Source organism: Balaenoptera physalus (assembly GCF_965194825.1).
Source record: "Balaenoptera physalus genome assembly, chromosome: 21".
Taxonomy (NCBI): Eukaryota; Metazoa; Chordata; class Mammalia; order Artiodactyla; family Balaenopteridae; genus Balaenoptera; species Balaenoptera physalus.
Window position 1 is genome coordinate 297419 of NC_138902.1, and position 8531 is coordinate 305949.

The following is an 8531-nucleotide window of genomic DNA, read 5'->3' on the forward strand; positions in this document are numbered from 1 at the left end:
ACTGGTCGCCATCACCAGGGCTAACAACCTGCCTGAGCGCCCACCTTGGTTACTACAGCAGTCTCCTAATTGGTGCCCCAATTCTGGTTTCGCCCCACCAGTCAGTTGGTAGGACAGCAGCCAGAGGAAGTCAGATGATAGCCCTCCTCTGCTTAAAACCATTCACTGGTCCTTTATTTCACCCAGAGTAAAAGCCAATGTCCTTTAAATGGCCTACAATCTGTTGACACCCCCAAGGGCTCTATCCCTTGCTCACTTAACTTCAACCACCCAGCTTTCCCAACGTTCCTCAAACAAGCCAGCCATGTTTTCTTTACAGCATTTTACCTTGCTCTCCCCTCTGCCTGGAATCTGTTTTTGCCACCTATGCACACTATTTATGCCCTGCCTCATATCTTTTAAGTCTTATTCACAGGTATTTACTGAGCAAGACTATGTTCCAGGCACAGATGTTTGGACCCAGCATCTCTCTGATCTTACTGAGGTGGAGCCTCATTTCATAAACTTACTGGCTATTTTTTCTGGAAAAAACAGATACATAAATATGGGAGTGTAGGAATCGCTCAGGCATAATCCCAAATAATAGATACAGAGGTTTAACTCTCAGAAAGGTGGAACATAACTTCCCAACTCCTTAAATGTGTCCTGCACGTAGTGACATCCTTCCACAAGGTACACACTGAATGGACGGGAGAAAAGATGGATGTTACAGTGAGGAACTTGACAAACCGACCTCAGCCAGGTGATCAAGGGCAACATCAACAGTAATGTCATCTGCAGAGCATGTGCCCTTGATATGAAGTGTGAATTCCATTTTTCTTCTCCAGAAACACATAACCCCAGGCTAATCACAAGGGAAACAACAGGTAAATCCCAATTGGAGACTGTCAAGGTCATCAAAAACAAGAAATGTCTCAGAAACTCGAACAACTAACAGTGTCCTAAAGAGAAATGGCAGCTAAATGGAATGAGGGTGAGATACCCTGAATGAAATCCTAGAAGAGAAAAAGGGAAGTCTAAGAAAATTTGAAAACAGAGTGGGTTGTAGTTAAGAATCAGGTGTCTACACTAATTCATTAACTGTAAAAATGTACCCTAATGACATGAAACTGTAATAAGATAGGAAACTGAGTCTGGGCTACTTGTGAAATCCTGCACTATTCTTGCAAATTTTCTATAAATCTAAAACAATTTTAAAATGAAAATGGATTAAACAAAATTTTTATTTTTTTTCTAACACATATTATTTTTAAATTGGCCTACCAGTAATTACTATTAATTTCCCCTGTCACCTAGTTGTACTGTTTCACTTTGTTAAATAGGATTTATAACAGAGCGAAGTAAATAACTCATGATAGTAGAAAATTTCCAATAACACCAATTTTACATATTTTATGTTAAATTATTAATGCACATGTGTATAATTATTTATTATATATTATGTTATTTCGGAGGTTTTTTTTTTTTTTTCGTTTGGCTGTTGTCATTTTACTGGTATGGCTGTGTCCTGGGTCACTTTCTAAGAAGTTACTCACCAGAGATGTCTGTCAGGACTCAGAAGTGAGTCTACATGTCACATCATGGCTGAACATATTCAAACAGCCCATTTATAAAATAAAGATAAAATAACTAATAATTCATTGTGACTGGCTCATTTATTCCAAGAATGCTTTTTAAAAAATTTTGTTTCCATGCTTACATTTCATACTAATGGAACAAAATCAAATTATCTGCCAACTCAAATATCACATTAGAATAATGAGAACAGAGTTGTGACCACAAAAATTCAATGTTTCATCCTGATATTTTCTAATCAGAAGTATTTTTAAACATATGCAAAGTCAGTTCCTAGGGGATAGCTGAAAGTGACAAAATCAGAAACCCCAAACGGCAGACAAACTTGAAAGTGATTTTACATGTTGCCATATAATGTGCCAGAAATAAATTACCTCTTAGAAGATTACATAAAATTACTTGAAGCTCAAACCCTGGAATGCTTCCCAATTTTGTCAGACTTACATGTTATTCTAATGTCTATATCCATTTAGCTAATGAGGTAGGTAAAGATAAAAATGATCTGTTCTTCTGTGTTTAATACAGTTTAAAAAAGTATATAATGCTCCTAAGAAATCAGGTTAGATCTGGAATACGGATGAAAATATGAAATGAAAGTACTTTTCCTTGCTTTGTACATGAGCAGTAGCCCATCATGTACAAATATGTCAGACGACAAGGTACCTTCATGTTAAAAACAATGCCATCACTGCAAAAGAAAGCTTTATTGATTGTACTGAAGTAAAAAGAAAAAATAGATATGATATACCACAGGTAATTATGAGTATATTGGAAAAAGATAATGTTGACAAAAAATGGTCATGGTCACAGATATTATACAGGTGCAACTGTGGCAGATGTACGAAGACATAGAAGCCATGTTCCTCCACTGAACATAACGATGCCCAATTTGTGACCTGATTCATTTCTTAATTTTCATGGACAAAATTTCTGCTCCCACAATTTAAAATATGACCTTTAATATACTGTATAATGAGAGGGTGTGATATTTTAATGTCTGCTCTAAGTAGTACTTTAAACACACATAAGACTATCCAATTGTCAGTCAGCAAGATCAGATGAAATCAGCTATCATTCCACGCATATGAATGGCATGTAGCAAATATTCATATGTGTGCACCTACATCAAACATGTTAGCATATATGAATAAAATCAACTCTATTATATTAATATTTAATGTAAAATCATATTAGCAAATGCACTGTGGTGAAATCAGAAGCATCTAGGTATAAATAGATTACAAATTTTTATGCAGTTGTCACAATGGGATAATATTGTGACCAAAGTGGAAATTGTAAAGAAAGTTGTCCAAGAAAAAAATCTTGAGTATAGGAAAGAAAACATGCTTATTACAAGGCTTCTCCCCTTGTTTACAACCAATGTCAGAAAGTAAACTTAAACTAGGTTAGGAGAAAAAAAACTTAAACAAGACATACGAATACTCTTTCTGTTGTAGACAATAAACCAAAAGAAAAAGTAAATGAATAAACTAAGAAGATTCTACAGATAGAAATATCATTTCTTATGGAAAGAGGCTTAAAATAAATAATAAGGAGATTATAGATATCCTAATTTCACCGTTTGAATGGAGATATACAAAATTAAGCTAAAAACCTTCATATTCTGTATTAGGAGAAAACTTATTTGCTATGAATGTATTTAATTTACAAAAAGCAGCCCCTGTCTTACCTTTTAAGTATTCTGTTGAAGTTTTAAGTTTTAATATATTTCATCTTAAATGGTCTTATGAAGTATGCAATGGTTGGTAGTTAAAAATCGTCACTGTGTCTGGAACTTCTAAAAGTGATACACAATGTTTTAAATTACATTCTTATAAAAATTTGGTATTGACCTGAATATTATGATTTTTAATAATACTAGTCACATTGGAATATTGCAGAAGATTTTTCAATGAGCATATGTGTATAAATATTTAAGACTGTCACTGTATTGTGAGAACATTTCAAACACAGCAATATTTTGACTTGAAAATGAGAAAAATCTAAGAAGTCCATTTTAAATATTGCTGACTGTGGGGCTTCCCTGGTGGTGCAGTGGTTAAGAATCCACCCGCCAATGCAGAGGACACGGGTTCGAGCCCTGGTCCAGGAAGATCCCACATGCCGTGGAACAGCTAAGCCCGTGAGCCACAACTACTGAGCCTGAGCTCTGGAGCCTGCGACCCACAACTACTGAAGCTCACGCACCTACAGCCCGTGCTCTGCAACAAGAGAAGCCACCGCAATGAGAAGCCCGCGCACCACAACAAAGAGTAGCCCCCGCTCGCCACAACTAGAGAAAGCCCATGCAACAACGAAGACACAATGCAGACAAAAATAAAATAAACAAATTTAAAAAAAGAATGATTTGTAAAACAAAAATAGTAAATATTGCTGAGGTAAAAAAAAATGCACAACATGAGAGTTGCGAGTTAAGTTTTGTTTGGGGCAAAATAAAGACTATATCCTGGGAGACAGGATCTCAGATAGCTCCAAGAAACTGCTCCAAAGAGGCAGGGGGAAGGTCAGTATATATGTGATTTTGGTGAAGGAGGAGTACACACATCGAGCACATATGTTTTTTGCAGAAGGTTTCTGCTCGTCTCATGCAGGCTACGGCTAGTCACGAGGAGCAGACGTCACCATGAAGGATTTCAGTGCTTCTCTAGACACGAGGAGATACAACAATTGGACTCATAAACTCAGCTCCTGCAAGTATCTAACTCTGAAGAGCTGTCCTGCCAGCTTCCCCCGAGCACAGAGCGCCTCATTTCTGCTCTCCACCCTGAACTCCTTTCAGGGGGTGTTGAAGGTCAGCGGCTGCAGCAGCTGCGCCAGCACCTGATTTAATCCTTGTCGAGGTAGATGGCAAGTGCCGATCCATAGCTGACAATACGCTCCAAATAATTTTATTCCTTTAAGACAGGAAAGTAAAGTACACTAAATTCTGATTCTGACATGTTTAAACTATAAAACTTAACACAGTGTGTTTTACTACACATTTTTTTACTTTTTCAATATTTTTTCAACTACATCCACGTTACCTGCACATCATCCGTGTATAGTCTGTTAGTTAAGGTCTTTGAACAAAGGAATAAGTGGATAATTCCGTGCTGTTGAGGACAAGGGGCGGAAACATTTCTCTTGGCCACTAAGGAAAAGGGACATTTTTACAACCTTCCGGGGGCGTCTGAGGAAACGCAGCAGAGTCTGTCCGCGACGGTGAACTCTCCCCGTCGCCCGCGCCCCCGCTCCTTCCCCGCCGCCCGAGGGTCAGGGGCGCGGCCGCGCCGCCCGCGAGGACACGCGCTTCCCGCGCTCCGCCCCGGGCGGGGCTCCTCCCGCCAACCGCCCCGCGTCCGGAACAGACGCCCCGCCGGGAACAGCCTCCACGCCCCCGGCCCCTCGGAGACCGGATCCGAGGGACAACAAGCGACATCGAACGTTACCTGAGAAGGTGGGGATACACCGCGCGGGGCGGCGGGAAAGGAAGGAGAGGAGGGGGCACAGCCCCATTTCATCGGCCGGGGCGCGGGCGGGGAACGTCTTCCTCCCGCAGACCAGCCAGCCCCACGCGCGGGCCCGCAGCCGCCATGGCGCCTCTTCTGCGTCCTCAGGGAAGACCGCCCATCAAGTCCGGGTGCAGTTGCGCATGCGCCGCATCTCCTGTGACATAGTGGCTGCGCGCCCCCCCTGCAGGCCCTTGGGGGCAGTGCAGGATGCTCAGAACTCACTGGAGAACATGTGCCCCCTCCCAGCCAGGATGCTAAGTTACTCAAATCACAGTGCCCCAGCTTCTCTGCTGATGGCACTCGTGATGCTATGACCCAGCCATGCCTGCTCTCTTGCCTGGGATGTGCCCCACTCTTTGGAGCCATGTCATCTGGTTTTTAGGTCATCAAAAAAAAAAAAAAATGCTAATAGACTCTATTCTATGCCACAATGACAGTATCCATTTCAGGTCCCTAGAAAAGAGCCACCAATTTCCACCATCAGATTCTCCACTGGATCTTCACCCTGTTAGACACAGAGGACAGCTGCTCTGCTTGGAATAAAATTCTCTAAAGTAATATACAGACTTGGTCACAATCACAAGTAACTGAAACAGAAGATGAGAGTGGAAAATCTATGGACTTTTCCTCATTTGAGGATAGGAGTCCACAGTTAATTCCCAGAAATCATTAGCTATCTGAAGCAGTGGAATACAGCTGGCATACCTTGGAGCTTGTCAGGGAGGGAATCAAACTGTGTTTTCCCTCATTTAGCAAATCCTCTCAAAAAATAAGGAAACAAGAAAAAACATTCTGCTTATGACCATCTTTATTCAATTATACTTTTATGCACAAGAAAGTAATGTAAAATACGTTAAATATAAAATATCAGAAAACAAAATGATAATGTACTTAAGATACACATTTCTAATATCCAAAATTATTTACAAAATTCAAACTCAGTTTCTTAAATAAACAAACTCATGAATTACGTTTTAAAACTTATCCTTTCAGAACTTCACGTGGGATTTGCTGTTTTCAGACTTTGGAATGTAATTTTTCTTGAAAAAATTTCTTCAGAACATACTTTTGTTACAGCCTTTTAAAGTTAGCTGCTTAACAGATATACATGAAAATATCAGTTGTTTGAACCGTTCATAAACTTACACTCAAATCATATAACAGCTTAACAAAGGCTTTGAAATAGCAAATGATTCTGCTTGTTGATTTTCTTCTAATAAGCGATTGAGGGACCCAGCAACCTTTGATTTGTGGATTTTCCATCATCAACATGTGCTTTCAACTATGGGTATGTTCCTTCGGTTTATTCCACTCAGTTGTAAAGGGGAAATGTATGACACATCATGGAGCGTGTTTTCAGGGCCTGAGCCTATACACAGCAAATATCACTTCCACCCCCAATTTACTTGCTGGGAACCAGTTCATTGTGAATGATCTTCGCCCTTAGGGCTCCAGAGGATGTGAGCCTTTTAGAGGCTGCAGGTGGGAGCATCAGAAAGAGCTCACCTTTGAGCAGAACCCTTCTTCCTGTATTCATGCTGGTGCAGGGGGTGGGGTACAGGTGCCCTAACTGTCTCTTGTTTGTGCTAAGACATCAACAGGTTTCCTGGCCACTCCTGCTACATGTCCGCCTGCATCTGCCCATGTTAGGAGGCCTGTACACCTGTGCCTGCCTGAGCTCACTCACGCCATCAACCCATCTACTGTTGCTGGAGCCTGAGAACCAGTCTGGCTGTGCATGCGCCTATGCATCTCTGCATCGAAGCCCTCTTTATATAATTTGAAAATTGAAGCCCAGAAAGAGGTAGGGACTTGTCTAGGACACCATATGTGAGCAGAGGCCAGAAGAAAAGTGAAGAATCCAGCTCCCTAAGCCAGTACTCAGTCCCTCCCATCATGTTTGGTTTTGAAATAAAAGCCCCTAAGATCCTGGTGAACTCCTGCCAACCCGGCGCAGTTTGGGCCATTACTCTCTCCGCATCTGCATGCAGACACAAGTATGTACAAATAGAAATAGGGTTCACAGCTGGGGATGATGCAAGGATGGTCACGGAAAAGAAAACACAATGTAAGTGCTGAGGCGAGCAGGAAAAGGTTGGAGACAGCTCTGCCATGGAGCAGGGGCGTCTACCCCCCTGGCAGTGTGTCCAGAGGTCCAAAGCATGAGGGGGATTCTCCAAGTTCCCAGAGTCCTGCCTGGGCGTGGGCCATCTCCCTAGTGTTCTCCAGGGGACAGGGCCTGGGGTCGTACAGTCCACCATTCTGATCTTCTAGAACACGGCTTAGAACACACCCCATTTCCCAGTGTAGACAGTGCTGCAGGGGAGAAGGGCTTTCCTTCTCTACAAATTGTGTGCTTGCCGTGGCGTATTGCAAGTGTTCTGCATGCTTGGAAAGTCTGTTGAGAACCTTGGTTCTCCACCACTGACCACTGTGTTCTGAGAGTTTGGCAAAATGCTTTCCAATTCACGGAGGTCCCTCAGAGGAGGGATGAGCTGGGGAAACGAGGCCTTGTGAGCAGAAGTGGGCAGAGCCTCAAACCCAGAGCCAGGGTTCTAGAAAGAAGACCAGTCCTAGTTGGGGCCTCGTGGTCCTCATTTGGATGTGGGGATATCATTGTTTTGGCTGAGGTCATCCCTCACGAGTAAAGAGACACCACAGTGATGGACAAAAAGGTGGGGAAAAGGAAGCTTCTGAGACTCCTTTTACTGCACTGCCCAGGAGCCTGTATGTTCTACTCTATGCCCCTGTGGCTCTGAAGAGCCTCTGTGTTGAAGACACCCAAATAAAGGTACCAGTTTTTGGGGGGTGAGCAGGCCCGGGGCCACAGTTGTAGTGCTGGCCACCTAGGAGCAGACAGACTTTTGAATCACTGATGCCCACTGAGGGTCACACAGAGGGCTTTGTGGCCCCCCCTGCTTCACATACAAATTTAAACTCTTGTTAGTAGCTTTCACCTCCACAGTCCAGTTGGTTAAAAGGGAGGAGGGCTCCAAGAGAGTCACATATATTCCTTCAGCAACTATGCAACAAGCACTCCCTCTCTGCCAGGTGCCCATGTGTGGGGCCCAAAATGACCAAGAGTTCCCTAGTTTCCAGGAGCTCACAGCCTGGAGCAGAGATGGCCAAAAGTACAAGAGCAAGACATATGAGAGAAAAGAGCAAGTGCTAGACTGGAAATAAAGACTCTGCTTTGAGAGAGGTCTGGGGAGTCCCTGGGTAGGAGGGTCTCAGAGGCCTCACTGGAGTGACAGTTACTGGGACCAGAATGACAACAGCGGGCCAGCCCTACACACATCTGGGAGCAGCATGTCAGGGAGAAGTCGCCACTGCTGCAGACACCTGTGGGCAGAAGTGAGTGGGCCAGAGAAGCTGGGAAGTGATGAGTAGGACTGCAAAAAAACCTGCAGGAGTTAGGGGGAGTCAGGAACTCAGGGCCATATC

At 43.0% G+C, this 8531-nt stretch overlaps 1 long non-coding RNA gene across 1 annotated transcript; it reads right to left on the bottom strand.

The window, feature by feature from the left end:
- Positions 1-4000: 4000 nt before the first annotated feature.
- LOC309651672 lies at positions 4001-7124 on the bottom strand. Its single transcript, XR_014258296.1, has 2 exons — positions 5025-7124; positions 4001-4490 (listed from the first exon to the last, which is right to left on the bottom strand). It is a non-coding gene; the product is annotated as an uncharacterized lncRNA (long non-coding RNA).
- Positions 7125-8531: the final 1407 nt, after the last annotated feature.